This window comes from Halyomorpha halys, unplaced genomic scaffold, assembly GCF_000696795.3.
Source record: "Halyomorpha halys isolate HHAL.00 unplaced genomic scaffold, Hhal_1.1 Scaffold130.1, whole genome shotgun sequence".
NCBI lineage: Eukaryota > Metazoa > Arthropoda > Insecta > Hemiptera > Pentatomidae > Halyomorpha > Halyomorpha halys.
The window spans coordinates 620,722-641,872 of record NW_027107593.1 but is presented as its reverse complement, the minus strand read 5'-3'; the positions used below and the strand labels follow the sequence as shown (position 1 = coordinate 641,872).

The following is a 21,151-nucleotide window of genomic DNA, read 5'->3' as shown; positions in this document are numbered from 1 at the left end:
TATGATTAAAGTGGATAAAATGTTTATGAAACGAATTAGGCATAGTAGAGCCTGTAATAATTGTGTTTTTCTTTTTTAAACATAGATACATCAAATTTAAGTTCATTTATTAATGACCTTTGGGCCGAAACGATGGAGAAGAATAAAGATCAAAAAGAAAATTGTGTTTTAATTTTAGAAGCTAATAAATAAAAAAATAATATATTTTAATGTCTTTAAAAAAAGTTTCTTATTTATGTTAGAGATGCCGTTATGGGTACGTTATATAGGTTGCTATGAAAAGATTACTGATTATACTTATCTGACTACAATGTGTTTTTTGTTTATTTCACAGAACGGCCTTAGAGACCACGTGAATGTCATTACTTTTGGCTTCTTTCTTGTTTTTGTTTTTCCTTTCCTTCCATTTTCCCTCATTATCTCTGCGTACCTTTGTTTTCATTCTTCCTTCCACGCGATCCCCTTTTTTGAATTTCTCTATCCCACCAGAACCTTGATTTCCTTTTGTAAGTCACTATATCTTTCTCCGTCCAGACAGTACTGGTCCGTTATTCCCAGTCTTTCCGTTGCTTCCTTCATCTGCCTGATGTATCCTTCTGAGCTTTTGTATCCTCGGATTTTTTGGAATATTTCCTTACTTAGTCTTTCCGATGCCATTCTCTCCTAATCCTTATTTCTGTTATTCGGTTTATTGTTCTCTGTTGGGTAAATTGTAAATTTATCATTTGAAAAAACAAAATATATGTATGTATATTTGATCATAGGAGAAAGCATTCGTTATTTATTATATTTTAAGTATAATTTCGTATTTAAAGAAAAGTAAAAATAATTTATAATGATGAGAAGATGGTTGGGGGTGCGGTCAGTGAAAAACACAAACAAGTTGACAGAACTTATTTAATAGTGCAAACGTTTTGGCCAGAGTTTCTAGCCTTCATCAGGGCTACTATAGTACAAGAGCCGGGAAGAAAAAAAGGCAGTTATCTTACCCCAATTTTTGATACTTTAATGAAAACTAGGTATAATTACTAGTCAAAATTGACGAGTCTCCCAAGTATAGTTATGGGGAATAAAAAATGGAGGTTGTTTCAAAACCTTTAAAAAACACTAATTTTTCATTCGTAGCTCAATATGTTAAAAACTACTAACAACATTAGAAAACCTAAGAGAAAATTATTTAAAGAAGAGTAGATTTTCTGAAATATTAGCCCTAAAAGAGCTATTTACGTCCAATAGTTCTCGAGATATAGCTAAGCAAAATTTCTTAAAAATCTACTGAAGGATTAGTAGTTAGTTAATTTATTTTGAGAATTCTATATCTCAGGAACTATGTGACGTACAGATGCTTATGACCTTTACCTTCGTTGGAATAGTAGTTTTCATGATATTTGCTAAAATAAATTGGTTTATAGTTGTTCAGACAATAAGTTTGATTTATGAAAAACTTCATTTCAGAAACCATTAGACGTACAAATGCCTGTCAGTGCTCAAATTAAAGCTAGTTAAATTTAATACAAAATAGTTAATTGTGTTTATCTTTGTAGGAGTAGTAGTTTTTATGATATTTATATACCATAAAAATAAACTCACAAAATGATAATTTCTAGTTGCCCGTATAAAATGTTTTTTGAAAAAATATATCTCTAGATCCATAAGATGCACATATGTCTGCCAACATTCAAAATAAACGAAATTCAACTTACTATAAAGTACTTTATGAGACTTATCTTTGTAGAGGTAGTTTTTTTTATGATATTCACAAATGAATATGAATTTGGCAAATGGAGACAACTATAAATCAAATTATTTTAGCAAATATCGTGTAAACTATTACTCCTACGAAGATAAACATCATAAACTACATTATAGCTCATTAAACTAGCTTTAATTTGAGTGCTAATAGACATCTGTACGTCAAATGGTTTTTGAGATATAAATTTTTCAAAATATATTCACTAACTGCTGATCTTTCAGTACGTTCCATGCAACATTTTTATGAAATGTTGCTTTTTAAAAGGATATATCTCGAAAACTATTTAACGTAAATAACTCTATTAGGGCTCATATTTAAGCAAATTTACTCTTCCATAAATGACGTTCTCTTAGGTTTTCTTGTGTTGTTGATAGTTTTTTATAGAGGATATAGAGCTCCGAATGAAACATTAGTTTTTTTTATCGCTTTGAAACAGCCACCATTTTTTATTCCCCCTACCGATCGCCAACAATCTTCTCATCATATAAAAATAATTTAAAATTGAAATAACACAACATAAACTCAAATTTAAAATTAAAATAGATTAAATAATAATTTTCAAATGATAATACATTACACTGTATTTAGAACATTTGAATTATTAACATTGGTAATTATTGAGATTTGCAATAATTTAGGTAATAATTGTATAAAGTTTTGAAATAAAATAATTTTCTTCGGAGACTCCCCACGCGTCTTGTTTCGATGAGAACTCATATGGAATTTCACTCGTCCAGTTAATTAGTGCGTGGCACAGACCAATATTATAGTAAAAAATACAGTTTATTTTTATATTATGTCGCTAGAGGTGGATGGTTTTGAACATTCCGCTATCGTGAGAGGTTGAGTAACATATATGGGTCTGGTAAACCATCCAGTGGATCTCCATTCCATTTAGCAGGATAACAAACTGCGAATACACTTTTTGAGTTTCTCCACCGTTCCAAAGTCTACCATAAAATTTAATCATATTTGACCACAGATTCCCACGTTGCAGTAGTTTCACATTTCAATTCACAATTAAAGCAATAATGATCCATAAGTAGGTGATGACTTAAAATTATTAAACTAGTCTCTTTTCTTTTGACACGTCACGACTGTATTTTTAAAAGAAAAAATTACTGATTTTATTTTAAATCTCTAAATTATTAATCTACTTTGCGTAAATTTTTGATTTAGACTGCACTGTTCCCGCTTCTTAACAGAAATTATTTTCAAATATTCTAAATATTTGAATTTAAAATCCAGAAACAGAAAACACTTATCCCGCTTACAAATGATCAAATAAATTTATGTTAATATTTATCCACTATTTTCATTATTATGTCAACTAAAACGTCTAATAATCCTCAATTTCAAAAGAATTATTTATAAATAGTAAATAATCTTAATTTAGATTTATCTAAATTGATACATATACATATATACATATACTTTTTACATACAAAATATATACATTGTTTTGATTATTAAGATAACAATGTTTTCTTCAAATTAATAATATTGATCAACCTTTTTTAGTATTTTTCATAATATTCAACAGGTAAATGTTTTATTTTCAACATTTTGACTTTATCCAGTAGGAGATATAAAATATTATTATATTAAAATACATTAATAAACAAATAAATAAAAAAAAGTTTCGAAATTCTGTTTCATTGAAATAAGGGGTATTTTATTCTTTCTATAGAATTTTCATGAGAGAATGGAGTTGAAGTGGAGAATGTCAGTTCAACAGCTAGGTCACTCATATGACATTAAAATGAATTATAAAAGTGAATTAAATTTAACTGATCCTTCTTTTTGATTTATTTAATTTTTTTTTTAATTTTCTCATGACCAATGATCTTTCTTGGATTTCCATATTATAATTTTTAGGTTTATTTATGTATTGATATTGAGGAACAAAATCTATCTTTGAATTTACTATCCACCCATAAGTAAGGGATGGTATTGATTAAGTCCTTAAAGAATATAAAATATTGATAAAATGTATGGTTCTGTCAACATAAAATTGGATCAATCTAAATATTTATTTTTTATGATTGTCAGTCTTTGATAATATTAAACAAAAAAAAAAAGTATTTTTGTATGTATTAAAGAACCTTTATCCAGTTTTTTTAATTTAATAAATTAGAAATTTTGATTAGAAAACAATTATTGATAATGAGGTGTAGATAGTTGACCGTAGATTAATGCTTGAAGAAGTTTGTCGGGGGGTGCGGTCAGCAAAGAACAACATAAATAAACAAAACCATATTTATTTATTTTATGGCGACGTTTCGACCTGAGTTTCAGGTCTTCATCAGGGCTATAGAACAGAAGAGATAACAACAACATTTAGAGTAACATACAATTGAAAAGGAATAGTATACAAACAAAGAAGAATATGAGTGTGATATTATATTAGTCACTGTTTTCAATTTACTACAACTCACAATGTAATTCAGATATAAGCCACTCACTATTTTCATTGTTTGTCATAATGTTCAATTTGTAGATTCCATTTATTTATTTAATTTTTTAATTTTTTAGACACTACTTGCATATTTTATATTATACATATCTTCTTACCTACATGATATTATATTAGTCACTGTTTTCAATTTACTACCATACAATTCCACAAATATCAATCAATTAAAATTTTGTACTATTCAATTATCAGTTATCATTTTTTATCATTTATGATTTAATTCAATATTCTATATAATTCTAAATTTGTTTGTATACTATTCCTTTTCAATTGTATGTTACTCTAAATGTTGTTGTTATCTCTTCTGTTCTATAGCCCTGATGAAGACCTGAAACTCAGGTCGAAACGTCGCCATAAAATAAATAAATATGGTTTTGTTTATTTATGTTGTTCTTTGCTGACCGCACACCCCGACAAACTTCTTCAAGCAACAATTATTGATCTTTAATTTGTTTAATTACATGACATAAATCAAATATTATTTGTGTTGGTAAGTAATATTCAAAAATTAAAACCAAATAATTATATAACTCCTTTAAAACTAAATTATATTGTTTGAAATTACCATCATTACCAGGGTTTCATCCCATATCTACTTAACAGATGATTTCATGCAGATAACCTTATTTAATTTTTTCACAAAATACGTTATTCATCAGTTAAACTCATTTTTCTACGCCCAATTTTTATTATCCCACCTGATATGTATGTGGGGGTGATGGTAGTAGCGTGGTAACGCGCCTGACTGCCAACCCAAAGGTTGCAAGATCGAGTCCCAGGCCCTATCCGGGAGTTTTTCAAGCATATAATTATATAATACTCAGATATAGCTTTCTCCCGGGCATTTGTGAGGCCCGTTAGCCAATGGGTGGCACTTACAAAAATAGGCGTGGGAGTGACGAACCCACCCTATGAAAACAACGTCATGAAACGCGTATACTCGTATTTCCTAAGTACATGGCGCGAGGCATTGGTCCTATATGGTCTATTTAATTATATTTAAAATGAAATATTAAATGGTGATTATAAATAAAATAAAATATTACATTGTGACCATTAAAAAAATTATATAATAGCGAGATTTTAAAATAATCAAAAAATAATGGTAAAATATTGTTATGTTTAATACTTATCTGTACCAATTTTTAGACGAATAGGACTGTTAAAGTGGATAGTGTAACTGATAAATCTTTTCAGTACACACCAGTAAATAAACTTAGCATTCCCTGTTTCCAGATACGTCTGGAAGCGGCCAAAGTTGTCATTCCAGGTCTGAAGACTGCACACGCCCGATCACGAACCCCAGGAGCTTCAGCTTCCTCAGTCTTCCAGTTGTGTTCTTGCAGCAACGGCAAGCTGTTCCTAGCACCGGGGGACGGTCTCTGCGCAGCTGACAGTGAGAGTATCGTCTGCCGGTGAACTGGGGAACCGGCCCGGCCTCTGGAAACTGTGGGAGATTAAAGGCAGTTTAAAGTCTGCCAGTTATTAGAACGGAAGTTAGCCACTGTTGATTATTTTAACTGATTGTATATAATTTATTTTATTATAGTTTTTTAAAGAATTTTATGTTTATGTTTTATGAATGTTCTGTAACTGTGTGACCCCTCGATCATTGGTAGGAAATGGTTCATATTTGGTCCAAAACAAAGAAATATATTTACTAGACGATCAATACCGCTCTTTATTCGAATAATTAAAAGAAAAAAATACAAATCTTTAAATCATTTTATAGACATAATCTTGTAACAGTTCAAATTGTAAACCAAATTAAATTTATAACATTGTATTTCAAACAATTCTTCGGATTTTTTTTTTTTGTAAACTTTGATTTATAATGTTTATATTTATTTATTTATTGTTATGGTATAGGATCAAGTAATTTAAACATAAATGGATCTTTTCATGGATGTGATATGGCTTTTTATTAAAGTTTCAGTATAACTATGTAATTCTACTTACTGTGTCTTTTAGAACAGTCAAGACGTTTTAAAAAATTTTCTGCTTTATTTTTAGTAGGGTGCTTATTTTGAAAATCCATTTTTTATATATATATATTTTATCCAATAGCATGAAAACCTTTTATTTTTCAGCGATATCAAGTGGTTTTGAGTTAAACTAAAGTGAATTCCTTACCTTTTTTACTCTATAATTTGTTTCTGTCTGGGGCATTGGTAAGGAACAACAGTTCCTAGTAAAATGAAATTTTGTCAAGTGAGTGCTAGAAAGGGATCAAAGTGATAAGTTCAAAAAAAATTTATGATGAATGGAATATGGTCCGGGTGTGGTCAAAAAAACTCAAATAGTAGATAATTATACTAATTTTACTATTTTATTGAGCCAACGTTTCGCCCCACGTTGCAGGGCTTCGTCAGGGCTGTTTTGACGGCAGTTAAAAACAGCCCAAAAAATTTTATGTTTTTGAAGTTGCTGGTTATGAATTTAAACTCTATGACCTCAAATTTATTTTACAAAACTAAAAAAAAATATTGTTTTTTTCTTAATTACTTTAAAATCAATGATTGTTTTGTGTGAAATTTCATACTAAATTAAGGAAGAGAAAACACCTATAATTTTAATTGTTATGATTTTTTAGTCACTTTGTATCGTTATTGTGCAATGGAAAGTATTCTAATCTAGTCTAGAAGGAAAATAAGAAAGAAAAAAAGCAATGAAAAGTAAACGCTGGAATGTACTGTAATATTTTAGTTATATTTATATATTTATAAATTTATATTTATTCTCATTTCCTTTTTTTTCTTTTTTCTTTTTTTTTTGGAATATTATTTGAAAGTAGCATCCTAGCATACGATTGAAACACCACAATGTATTATATCGTCAGTGTTCAAAAGAAAAGTCCTAAAAATTTCTGATATATTATTTTTGAGATCCTCATTACAAATTTCATCTTTGTGACCTTTTTCTTTTTTTTTTTTAAACCTATTTGCTGTCTCCCTTAGGCTGAAATACATTACGTATAATAATTTTACACGTGCTCAATTCAAAACGAAGCAGCAAAACAATAACTTCATCAGAATCAAAATTGAATGTATTCTCCTCTTCTTAAATTAATTGTAAAAACAGTCCATGTTATTCAAGTAATTGACAGAAAAGAAAAATTTTGGATTTATGGACAAAATTGAGGTCACAAATTTGAAATTTGCAATGATTGTCCCAAAAAATCTTTTCTACCTAGATCCCTCCTAGATCCTTAATAGGCTCTATCCTATAAAAATCTGAGTATGACATTACATACGAAAAATAAAAATAAAGAATTTTCGCATACTTAGTGACGTACAGGTCGATATTGTTAAAAAAAAAAGTTCATTTTTAAAGAAAAAATAATATTAAATTTTGTGGTTTTTATTTCTTAATATTTCCGAAAAAAATTAAAGGTCACAAAGTTGAAATTCATAATCAAAAATACAAAAAACATTAATGAGCTGATTTTCAGGGCCTTTCCAAAATTATAGAGGTAAAAATACTAAAGGACTGGTGTGTGTTAAAATACAAAGTGAACAAAAAATTTTCTAAAAGAAAATGTTCTGACGGATTTTCACAAATTCAAAGTTTATGTTCCGACTAATTTTTATTTAAAAGAAAAAAATTATTCTGGGTAATTGTACATTAGTAAAATTAGTCAATAATAAAATGAACATTAGTTCTATGTTGAGCAGTTGCAAAGAATAATAATCCATGTATAAAAATACAATAATAGTTTTTAACAGATAAGTTTTAGAATTGTAAAGAAAGAGGTAATTCCTCTCTCCTTACAAAGTATTGCTCGGAGACTTTAACGCTGGGCTTTATTATCGCTCTTAAAGGTTGAATTTTCGTTTGCTGATTTGCTTCATTACATTTACAACGAGTTAACTAAAAATCGAAATTTAAAATATTTCATCTTCATCAAACTAAAAGATATATATTATAGTTATTTAGCTAAAGAAACATTTTTAGTTATATATATTTTTTTATGTACAATATTTGTGAAGTCGTTACCTTTTTAATTCATAGAAAGAAGAAATGCATTAATACAAAAACTGTTCTATTATTTACTACTTAATTCATAGTTCTTTATTAATGAAAACAATCCGACTAAAATTAATTATTTTTGTATGGTTCAAATACTATTTGACTAATGGTATTCTATTTGGCGATGATTTCAAATTAATTTTATTTTATTTTTCACTATTGGTTGGTTACTAATAGGAGTAAGATGAAGAGAAAGGTTTCATACTGAATTCGACTTTCAAACGGACATAACAGAAATTTGTATCATGCTTTGATTTTAACATAAATTTAAAAGAAAACAAATGGTGAATAGTAATAATAATGATTTTTGATATTTTTTTTAAGTGCATTAAAATACAAAATCAAATTTTTTTTATTTGTATTTTTAGGTTTCATTCGAATTTGATTTAAAAAGAGGACAGCAAAATTATCGATTCTTCACAAGTGTACTTATTAATAACAATGTTAATATTTCTTTGACAATCAAAATTTTAAAATACCAATCAGAATTATTCAGACCTACAATAATAATTTAACTATCGGAAAATAATGATTTAACAGTTTGAACTTATAATATAAATATTGAAAACCATTGTTAAAATATTCTATATTTAATTTGTTGTATGATGAAACGTATTGTTATGAAGATAACATTCCTGTTGCGTGTATTTTGACAGAATTATTACTTTTTTTTCACGCTTATTCGACGTGGTCTAACGGTACGTGGAAGATATTTAAACCATACCTTTTAGTTAGGATTACGTCAAAAAAATAAAAACATGTAATAAAACAAAAAAATAAAAAAAGTAGTACGCGAAAATCATAACTATTGCTTGAAGTATACAAGTGTGTAAACTTAACTGTACATAGTAATTGTTGTTAAAGTCAGAAAGCGCTAATTAACGGTGTATATAAAATTATGTGATTAGTTCAATTCTGAAGAATTATTTTAATAATATTGAACGAAACATTTTTATGTTTTTCAAACTTTGGAATTGAACTGCTCACATTAATAAGAAGCTAGTAGCTGCATTTGTATATATACAAAACATATAATTATATATACTTATAATAATGATAATAAAAAAAGTTAATGAAACGACCTAATATACTGTTTATTTGATTTTTGTAATTTTATAAATAATTTTCATTGGGATCAAAGTAAAAGAATTCTCGCTTTACTATTCTTTATAATATTTTAATGCTAAGTATTATTTAATTTATTATTTTTAATATGATTATCACAAAGTTTATTTATTTATTTTTATGAATGTGAAAACAACAAGTAATTAACTTTATTCATATAATTTCTAATTTTTATATAATTTTTATTATCAATCATTTTTGTAACTACTAATCATTTAAAAAACACACAGGGTTAAACTATGTAAAGATATTCTTTTATTAAATGAATTTTAATTAATAAAAATTAAAGATAATAGTAAAATTAATTTTATTGTATGTTATTTTACTAAAATTATATTAATTTTATGTTAAATAGGTTAAAAAAATGTCAGCATACAATGCATAAAACAAAGATAATATGAAATGATTATATTATTACCGTAAAAGACAAGATTTTTATTATTTATTTTTTATTAACACTTATTCTATCTTGACATAGTATTGATAAATCTTGAAATTATTTATATTTATGTTTTTCTTTCATATTTTTAGAGATAAATATTTTTTAAAAAATCATTATACTTTTTCAAAGGTACTAATTATATTTTATTGAACTGAAAATTATATTATGTTATCCAGAAATGATTTATTAAATGTATCATATATTTTTTCAGATGTAATGTTTGATGCTTTATAGAATAATTAGAGAAAATGTTAATAAATAATAAATGGAGGTTTTAGAGTTATTCATTTAATATAGTTCCCTTTACACTAAAAAATAGTTCCTAATCTGTTTATAAATATATATATTCCTTCATTTTACTGTCTGGTATAGTTGGGCAAGGTTGCTATAAGGGAAGCGAAACACTTTAAGTGAAATTGTATTTAATATTCTTGTATAAATAAAAGGATACAGGACACTATTGCATCATCAATTTGTTTATTTATATACGCAAGTAAACAAGAATGGAGCCCATTGTTGAATAATAGTAAGGTGTCATTTTGAATTAATTATGTCTACTGATACTATTTTTAAAAAAAAACAAGATGACCTGGCAATGCTTCGCTATTGCTATATTTGAAGATGTATATAGATTTAATGAGCACAATTCATATTTTAATAAAAATTATTGTGTTTGATTAAAATTAAAAGTACTACAATTTGTTTTTTCACGGAACGGCTTTAGAGACCACGCGAATATCTTTATATATTACTTTATTATATTACTCGCGAATATTACTTTTGGCTTCTCTCATGTTTTTGTTTTTCCCTTTCTTCCATTTTTCCCTCATTATCTTTGCTTTCTTTCTTCTGTACATGCGACCCCTTTTTTCAAATTTCTCTTTCCCGCAAGAACCTTGAATTCCTTCAATCTTTTCTTCAATGTTCCTCCGTCCTAGGAATATACATAGGAATGGAAATGTTAAAATACTTTATCATATGGTTTGGTGACATAAATTGAAACAATACATACTATAAGGAGTGAAACAGGAAATTTTATTTAAAAATATACTTTTTTTCTACTTGAGAATTTGGGAGTTTTCATTATCTTTAAACCATCCAATTTAGTAAAAAATTTCTTATTATTTAAGGAAATTTGATTAGCTATGATATTATCATGTATAGACTACATTAATAAAGAATAGTTTTAATTAATCACCCTCACTATGCTTCAATATTAGTACTATATTAAAAAAAAATCAGACCGAATGACCTATCAAAGTGTGGTAAAATATATTTTAGGAGTGAAACAAAGTTGATATTCATTTTTAGTAACTCAGGAAACCCTTTAATACGTATTTTTGAGAAAAATCGGAAAATAACATTTTTTAGTCAAAAATGTTCGCCCTACATTGATCGGCGTTTAATTCCTTTTAAAAAAACAAAAAAATGGAAATAACTTCAACACGACACAACCAATCCACAATAAACTTGGAAGTTGTTTAGGGCTCTATAAACTGCACAAAGGGCCTAATAAAACCAATTGGAACTTGATATATAAAATAACGTTGACTTCATTTGAAACACATATTACGCCCTTATATTTTTTGCTTTTATTATAAGGGCATTAAATCTACATTTAGTTAATTTAGGATGATGGAGCAAATATTCAGCTTTACAACGGCTATATTGACGAAGGGATTGGATAGAATGAAGAGAATTTATGTCAACGATTGTCATTGGAAGAAAAAAATCCTTCGATTAATCGAGGTAAAAAATTTCTCATTTTTAATTTCTTTAAAAACTGGGATTTGAGGGTTTCTGATGACGCTAAAATAAATATGATTATTTTTCCTTGTAAATATTTTGTTGACCTCCTATACAGTCAACATTCCAATAAGTGCACACTATTGAAGGAATGTTATATAAATTTCAAAATCTAAATATAGGTGCGTATAATGAAAATTTTATGTTATTTAAAATATGATAATGAAATTTTAGGTCAACAAACTATTGTTGGCTCCCTTTTCAGTTAGGTAGGGACTAATTATTTTTGTTTTGTTTTTTTTAAAGACACAAAAGTCGTAAAACATTTTTTTCTTTAATTTCTAAAATAGGTAAGCTGGGGTTGATGAAAATTCTTGAGATATTTTTTAAAAAGTGGGAAATCCAGTTTTAAAAAGTAGTTTTTTAGAAAAATTTTTGATGAAAAATTACAAAATTTGAGATTTATCACAAAAACATTTGAATGTTTTTTTTTTTACTTATTTAATTTTAAGTAAGTTTTTTTTTAATTCAAATAAATTTATTAGAATAGAAAATAGATTTAAATAAATTTGTTTAAATCAAAAGTAAATATAAAAAATATATATAAATCCTCATAGAATTAAGGAGTAAAGAAGCACAGATGTAATAAATACTGATTTTCTTTTAAGAAAAAGAATAATGAGATTATTTTGAACAGGATTTTTATGATTTTGACAATGAATAAAGCAAATTAAAATATATTTATATGAAAATTTTGTTGGATACATAAACAAAAATTATATTTGGAGGCGCCGGGCATCGATCCCGGTACCTCTCGCATGCTAAGCGAGCGCTCTACCATCTGAGCTACGCCCCCTGTTGATTCAAGTGGCATTTACAAAATATTTTGATTGCAACAACTGGACGAAGAAGAAGTCAAAGTTTCTTAAGAGAGCTGAAAGTCTAAAGCGCTCTGCAGGCAATTAGGTCAGACCCGCACAACACAGAACCTGTCCATTCATATTTCAGTCCATGGTTGCCTTGAATTGAATTTTCATTTCAATTTTTGGCAACACATGAGCTTAAAATAAATTTTATTTTTATACAAAACATTTTTCACTCATTTACAGTATTTATTTTTTTTCTTAAAACTCAAGTTCAGTAAAAGATATTTAGTAAAACAACTTTATGAAATTAAAACATTTAAAAAAAAAATAATTTATTGTTGTTTAGAACTGTTTAAAATATATATACAACTAGTAAATTTACTTTAAGTTATAAAATGACATGATGCAAACATATGGAGAGTCTACCCATTTATTGAACTGCAATAACATTTCTTGAGGAGATCTCGAGGCCATCGTCTTTTCAGACGCCTAGGAGGATAATCATGTAATGAATGAGAAGTTAGGTCAGAAACAAGTGGTTTTGGTGGTTGGGAAGTTTATCATGGAAGGATTGGTATCTGGTTTCGGCCAAATTGGCAATAAATGGAACATTGAGGTCGTGAAGGATGACTTGATATGTAGAAGATTTTGAACTGTAAGGATTGGATACGAGAGGAATTCGGTGATTTAATGGAGCCCCAAACGTATAGTCACGTTGATCAGTATTTTGTATTGGATTGGAAGTTTAGACTGAGAAGTTTCCTGACTTTTCAGTCTTGTATGAGAATTCCATGTCAGTCGTTTGTCCATATGTAGTCCTGAGTAACGGATCTGTTATGGAATTTGGGTATTATTGAAGGATACTGTTGGGCAGGAAGTCATGGGTTTACGACGAAGGGTAAATGTGATTTGGTTGGATTAATTTAAAATATTTTTATTCAAAATATTTACCCACATTTCCTATGTATAAATTAGCCCCAGCGTGTTTTCAACTTTTAATCCTAGAACTGAAAAAATTCAAGGTTTCACCTAAAAATTATTTTCAAAATTTTTTCCTTTAAGGAAGTTGGAGATAAGACTGGTAAATAAGGTGGGTGTGAAAAGACTTCGTATCACATCTGGTTTTGTTTTTTCATTGTCTGTTGTCAACCGTGAGGCTAATGGTTATTGGTTCCTTCCGATTAAGCAATGCGGATTGTGTTTTGACAATTTTTTGATGCATTATGTCAATATCACAGACTACTGATTTTTCAAAACATTTTTATGAAATGTTGCTTTACAAAAACTGTTTCTATAATTTAAAATTTATTGTACGTAAATAGCTCTGTTAGGGCTCATTTTTTAGCAAATTCGCTCTAGTTTAAATGATGTTCAATTAGTTATGAGAGATAGTTGACCGTGGATGACGTACGAGGAGAAGAGGTTGGGGGTGCGGTCAAAGAGCAACAATAATAAGTTGTATTAACCAATCTTATTGTGCCAACGTTTCGGCTAGAGTTTCTAGCCTTCTTCAGGGCTGTTAGCTGAAAAATCAAACGCATAATCTTTGACCGCACCCCCAACCATCTTCTTCTCGTTGTTCAATTAGGTTTTCTAGTGATTTAGTAAGTTTTGATGATGTGGAGCTTAGTATGAAAATAATGTTTTTGAACTTTATGAAACAGACATTTTTTATTCCCCTCGAACTATACTTGCCAGACTAAGCAATTTAGACTAGTAATTATACATAGTTTTCCTTAAAGTAATCAAAAATTGGTGTGAATTGACAGAATTTTTTCTCCTCATGGGCCTTTGTACTATTAACAGATCTCAAGCCATGAATTTTTTTTTTATATTTACTAATGTTCTTTTCTTTTTGATTTATTTATTAGATTTCAATTTTAAGCTCTGATGTCCAAATAAACCCCTAATACCAGTAAAAAAAAGTTTCGAAAGAATTTTCAAAGTCAGGAAAAATTACATAGGTATCCTATAAAAAGATAGTCTTTTATATATAATGAAATATTGAGTACTAGATAAATATATCGTATATTGAGTGTTTCGAATTTCCCGATTATCGTGCCACGAAATAATAAATTACATGGAAAAAAATGTAAAAGAGTATATATTGATTTAAGAGATGGTCTGAGTTGTGGTCAGCAAAGATACCCAAATAAGCAAAAGTTATTTATTTGTGCACACGTTTTGACCTGAATTTCAGGCCTTCATCAGCGCTGAAAAGAAAATATTAGATTGTTGAGATAACCTTAATTTGGAGAATAATAAAAATAAAATAATAAACACACTTAAATTCATTTATAAAGTTGTAGTTGATCCTAAAAGAAGATAAAATATATTGTAGAAGTATTTGATTCGAATAGAAGATAATCAGCTACTAACTATTTAATTTATTATTATTTATATTTCCAAGTTTGTTTGTCATTATTTTATTTTTATTATTCTATGGATAGAGATTATTACCTCGTTTTGTTTTTCAGCCGTGATGAAGGCTTGAAATTCAGGTCGAAACGTCTGCAAAAATAGATGTTTTGCTAACTTGTGTATCATTGCTGATCGCATCCCCGACCATCTTCTTATATTAATCTACGGTCGCTATTATTGACACCTCATCTATAAATTTATTTTTCACAAGGATTTCTATTTTATATATTTTTAATGAAGGATAAGTGTAAATAATGATGTAAAAAAAAATAAAATGAAAAAAATTGTAAAAATAAAAGAGAGCCCTAATAATGGCTGGTGCTGATAAGCGAAGAGCGAGGCAGATAAAAGCAAGCGGGGGGGACCTTAAGCATTATAAATCGCTCCGGTGATTTTAATGCCGCTAAGGAGTCGACCTCCTTCATTTAACAAATGTTTAATTCCATCTTTATAATTATTATTTATAATCTTACAATAAATTAATTATTTAAAAAAATAAATTTAACCATCACAAGTATTTTTGTAATATTTTTCATTAACATTATTGTAACAAATAAATGGTATTATTTTCTATTGAATTCAGTTACCTAGTTCAATGCTCAATTTTTTTAGAAAAGGCAGATGATATGTGGAATACATAAACTAAAAAAAAAAAAAATCAACTTTTAATACCTAAAAATCATTAAAAAGATTCATTATAACAAAAAATGTATAATAAAAATTAACTAATTGTTTTATTAAATAATTTAAAAATTGCCCAGGTCATTTCCTTTATTATAAGTTCACTACCATATAACAAACCATTAACTATTATCAATGATTAAAAACTTTAGTCATTCAAGCAGTAAAATTAATTTGAAAAATATCAGTACACTAAAACTGGCCATACTAAATTAAAAACTTCAAAATTTCATAGATAAATGAAATTCATAAGAATTTTTCATTTTTTCATTTCACTGTTGTTTTATTTTCGAAATTGAAGTTGAAAACTTTTTGATTTAGGTTCTTATTAATCAATTCTGTTTGCTTTAATTTCATGGACTGTATTTATTTTTTATATCTTTATCGAAAATAATAGATTTCTGTACTTTTATGGCCATATCCTAAACCTAGGTAAGTTGCAGGATGTCTTTTATTATTAACACAATTACAATTAACACATTCGGTTCGAGTTTCAGAAATGTGAAGTGACCTATTCAAATCATGCAAAAAAAAAATACTAATTGCAATTCAATAACCATTAAAACTATAAATATTGTTTTATGAAGACAACAAATAAAGAAGAAAGGGTCATGCCACTAAGTTTCTTCGAAAAGGTAGAAGGTTTGAAAAGAAAAAAAAAATCTAATTTTCACAAAATGTTTGATAAAAATTAGCGTATTAAGCAAATGCTGTAAGACAAATTTATTTTTATATAATTGGAAAATTGATAATTTATTCTGCAACTTAAATTTACTTAAAGTTACCAACTAAAAATTAAGTTGACCCTCATCATACTCTCAATTTAAACATTTCAATTCTATTTTCACCACACATATGCTCTTTTCATAAAATGGTAAAAAATTAAAACAGAAAAATACAAATTTTATCTTGAAAATTCGCAAAATAAAAAAAAATAAATTGGGCACAACCATGTGGACAATACTCTGAACACTCATTTTCTTTTTTTCGTCAAATATGAACTATCACTCACGAAACACTTGAAAAAACTTTATTGGTATAATACAAACAAGAATGTTTACATAACTAGTGCTACTGAGCTAATGACACGTACTCTAATGCTAGCTAGACTAAGCAGGGAGACATATATATATAGTGGTGGGGGATTAGTGCTGATGTTACATTAAATTTGGTGGTCATCGGGGGATAACTGTCGTATTAACGATAATATAGGTCAAAACTAATAATGATAGCCATTATTTTTTAATTAATGGGAGTATTTAAATTTGTGGGAGTTTTGCTAGAAGAACTGGTTCTGTAATTTTTTTTTACAGAAATGACCATCAACGCAATTTCGAGGTTCAGAAGCCGTGCCTGAACTGAGCAGAGCTATAAAATACCGTCAAATCTTCCGTCCAAAAGGAATACCTGATAGCCATAAGAAGAATTTAATAGGTTTTATTACAATTTAAAACTTATTCTAGTCTCATAAGCTTTGATGGAACTCCACATATTGTCTAAATATCACTGCTGCTATTTCACCCCGTCATGGAATAATTTACTGATATTTCCATCTAAGAAAGAAATGCCAAATTATTTGTAACTCAGAATCAAACATAATCATAAAGTGAATAAATAATTAATATAGATAAATATAATAATCATGAGTATTTTGAATAACAAATAGCAAGACTAAAGAAACATAGGTTTGTATCATTTAGTTGTATTCTAAAGATCTTTTCCACCCATGTTTTTTCGTTAGTGATTATTTTTTTATATTTGATATATTGGTTTTCTGAATTCTGACTAAACCTAACCTAACTATCGTACAATTGAATAAACGAACTGCACCAAGTCTAAAATCACACCTGGCCAATGAAATATTGTTAGGAATAAATATTTTTAATAATGCTATTCGACAAGTTACATGATATTAAAAACAATATTGAATCTGGGTTCTGAACTTTTCGATTTTAAGTTATTCAAAGAAAATTCATCAGTTTCTCTTCCTTTATTAATAGTAAAAGAAGTTATATTCCCTATAATAAGAAAAAATAAACTTGCTGGCTGCATTCCGTTGGTGTAACCTGTATGTAATATTTTTTATTTTCACTTACCTTTATATGGAATTCAGTAAGGGAAAGTGGATGACATATTAGGAAAGTGGAATATACAGTGATGGAAAGAATACACAGAAAGGGTAATATTTCAATTTTTCGAGTTTTGACACGAAATACATGTTTCGAAGTCCCGTGAGTCCAAATAACCTAGTCTCACAAAACTGTCTCTTTGTATCTGTGCTCAGCCTAACTCAAAAATGAAAAGTAGTAAAAAACTGACACATAATAAGGAGAGATGTTTATTCTATCGAATTTTTGATGTAAGAAAAAATTACATAGGTATGCTATAAAAAGGTGGTAGAGATAAAATGTCTAGAACGTCTAACATCTTTTGACATTTGTTCGGTCTACGAATGCCGTTATTGCCTTTCTTTTCTCTCTTATCAAGAATTATTATTTTTATATATTTATTTTACCTTATTTTTTAAATTTATAATGTTGTAGGTGTCTTTTGTATGAGACTGGAATGAGAGGGAACTGAAAGAACCACCCATTGGTGATACTTCGACCATTAATTTAAATCAGAAGTTCCCATGGCCATCTTCTTTTCAGACGCCTCTAACGATTATCAGGGATTGTTAAGGATGAGAGATTAAGAGCTAATGTGTTAGGATGGGTAAGGAGTTCAGAATGAAAATACGCATATATGTTTTGGGCCAAATCTGCAACGAATGGGATGATAAAGTTTTTGTGGATGAGTTTTTTTGTAACGTAATAAGGAGCATCAAGAATTTTACGTACAATTTTTGGATTGTACATGCGGGAGGAATTTAATGGTTTTGTAGAACCTCAGAGCTCAATTCAATAAGTCCAAATTAGTTTGATTATCATAGTGTTTAATATTTTTTTGTAATGAATGGCAAGTTTAGAGCGTTAATAATCAATTATTAAAAACAATAAATGTAACTGTTATATAAACCATGTTAGACCCACTTGGCCGAACACGTATTAATAAAAATAAATTAAAAAATTGATGAATTACTGAAAAAAAAGAAGGAAAAAGATGTTTATTTGAACAAAATGACGAAAGCTCGAATTAGGGAAAAACCTATGTTTACAACTTTGTTGTATTTTTTACACTGTTGTATTCTTGGGGGGGGGGAGATAATTATTTATTATTTCTATCTCAAGAACTCTAAATATTTACTTTTAGAGCGACAGAAGATTTAAAATGTTTTGTTAAAAAGTTTTCCATTTTCTCGACTTACATTTTTAAAAAAAATAAATCATAAAAAACTCCTGTCGAACAGATCCGCTACCTTGGACTACATTTGGACAAACGATTAACCTGGAATCCTCATACAAGACTGAAAAGACAGGAAACTCCACGTTGATTTTGACTATTATAGCACTTACTTGACAAACGTTCTAAACTTCTAACACATTATAAAAGATTGATCTACATGACTGTAATAAGGCCAATATGGACATATGGAGTTGAGCTTTCGAACCTTCGAATTCCTCTCGTATTCAATCCTTACAATCCAAAATCCTTCGTAAACTCCCTAGTCACTCAAACCCCCTAGTCTCTAACCTTGCACCCTCTTCCATTCCTGACAATCGTCCGAGGTGCCTGAAAAGAAGATAATACCAGCTAATACAAAATGTCATTAGAGTGCTACCAGAGGGTAGTCGCTCTACACACCTGTAACACTCCATTTTAACTAAGACCATATTTACTAAATGTATTATGTAATATACAGTTGTAAATTTCAATAAAGTTATTAAAAAAAAAAATAGCGATAACCTGAAGTCTACCATCTAACGTCTACCGATATAAACAAAGATTTTCAGGGATTTTAAATTACAAAATAAAAATAAAATTAAATTATTGCAAACTTTGGAAATTACCATTTAACCACTACCAATCCTAATAGCACAAGAGCCCAGTGGAAAAAAAAGTCAGTTATTGCACCCCAGTTTTTGATCACTTCAATGAAAACTAAGTACAATTACCAGTCAAAATTGATGAGTCTGTCAAGTATAGTTATAGGGAATACAAAATAGTAGTTGTTTCAAAATGTTAAAAAAAATTTGATTCAGAGTTCCTTATCTTTGACACTACATACAAAATTGGAAAACCTAATAGAACATCATTTAAAGTACAGTAAATGTTCTAAAACACAAGCTCTAATAGAGCTTATTATGTGCAATAGTTTCCGAGATATATCTTTTTAAATAGCAACATTTCATAAAAAAATACTCTGAAAAATCAGTAGTTGAGGAAATGATTTTGAGAAATCTCAGGAACCATAAGACGTATATATGTATGCCAGCACTCGAATTAAAGCTAGTTAAATGTACTATAAAGTAGTTTATAGCGTATATCTTTCTAGGAATAGTATTTCTTTTGATATTTGTTCAAATAAATTGATTTATAGTAGTTCGGACAACATTTTATGTGCAAAAGTAATATTTATATGAGAATATGATAAAAACTACTACCCTTAAAATGAATACGACATAAACTACATTATAGTGAGTTAAATTGCCTTTATTTTGAGTGCTTACAGACATCGTCTTATGGTTCCTGAGATATATATTTTTTTTTTCAAAAATCATAAATTGTATCCCAACAACTATAAATTAATCTTATGTGAATTTATTTTTTCAAATGACAAAAAAAAATTGTTAAAAATTACATCTTACATAGTTTTCATTGAAGTAATAAAAAATGGAGTGAACCAACTGCCTTTTTTCTCCCCGGCTCATATACTCTTGTAATTCTTATTAAATCCCTATTCTAATATTTCATCAAATTATATAACTTCTTTTTAATTTATCTTAAAAATATTCCGATAAAGTGAATTACCAGGGCCTGCTATTTGTCCGATATATGGTATCGATTCTACTTATGAAAAAAAATTAAAAACAACCCAAATTTAAATTATTAGCTTTGGAAACAAAATTCATTTTTTCAGCAAGGAATGTTTTCCTAAAAGGCTCTATGAGTAGGTCGACAAACTACTGTCCCTTGGAATGATATCCGAAAAAAAATCATGTTGGATTTAATCTATAGACATTTAATTGTATGAAGATAGTCCCGGTGGCGGCTAATAGAGGTATCAAAATATTAGAAAAAAAAATTTCATGTTAACCAAGGTTTCGCCCCAATTAGCATTGTTTCGTGAGGGCTGTCAGGTTGAAACGAGAGACTTCAGTTGTCTTCTTTGGTTCAATCAAGACAGCCCTGCAAAGTGCCGATACATTGGTTAATAATAAACAGTTTTATTTTACTATTATGTTACCTTTATTGACCGCCATCCGGACTATCTTCCTACAATCTACTTCATAGGGTCAACTATCTTCTTCCATCTATCCACTCCAACCAACCACATTTAAGAAATTAAGTCTAAAAAAAAAAGTGGAATTCTTATGAGAATTTCACATTCAAGCTTTTCACTCTCATAAAATATAAATGACTGTTAGAAGAAAAAAATCTAAAAGTGGGACTTAATTGGAACGGGAGGCTTTTGATCGAGTCTGGCACCCAGGACTGCTATACAAGATCCG

At 28.3% G+C, this 21,151-nt stretch overlaps 1 non-coding gene across 1 annotated transcript; it reads right to left on the bottom strand.

The window, feature by feature from the left end:
• Positions 1–12,354: 12,354 nt before the first annotated feature.
• On the bottom strand, positions 12,355–12,427 carry TRNAA-AGC (transfer RNA alanine (anticodon AGC)). Its single transcript has one exon. It is a non-coding gene; the product is annotated as a tRNA-Ala (tRNA).
• Positions 12,428–21,151: the final 8,724 nt, after the last annotated feature.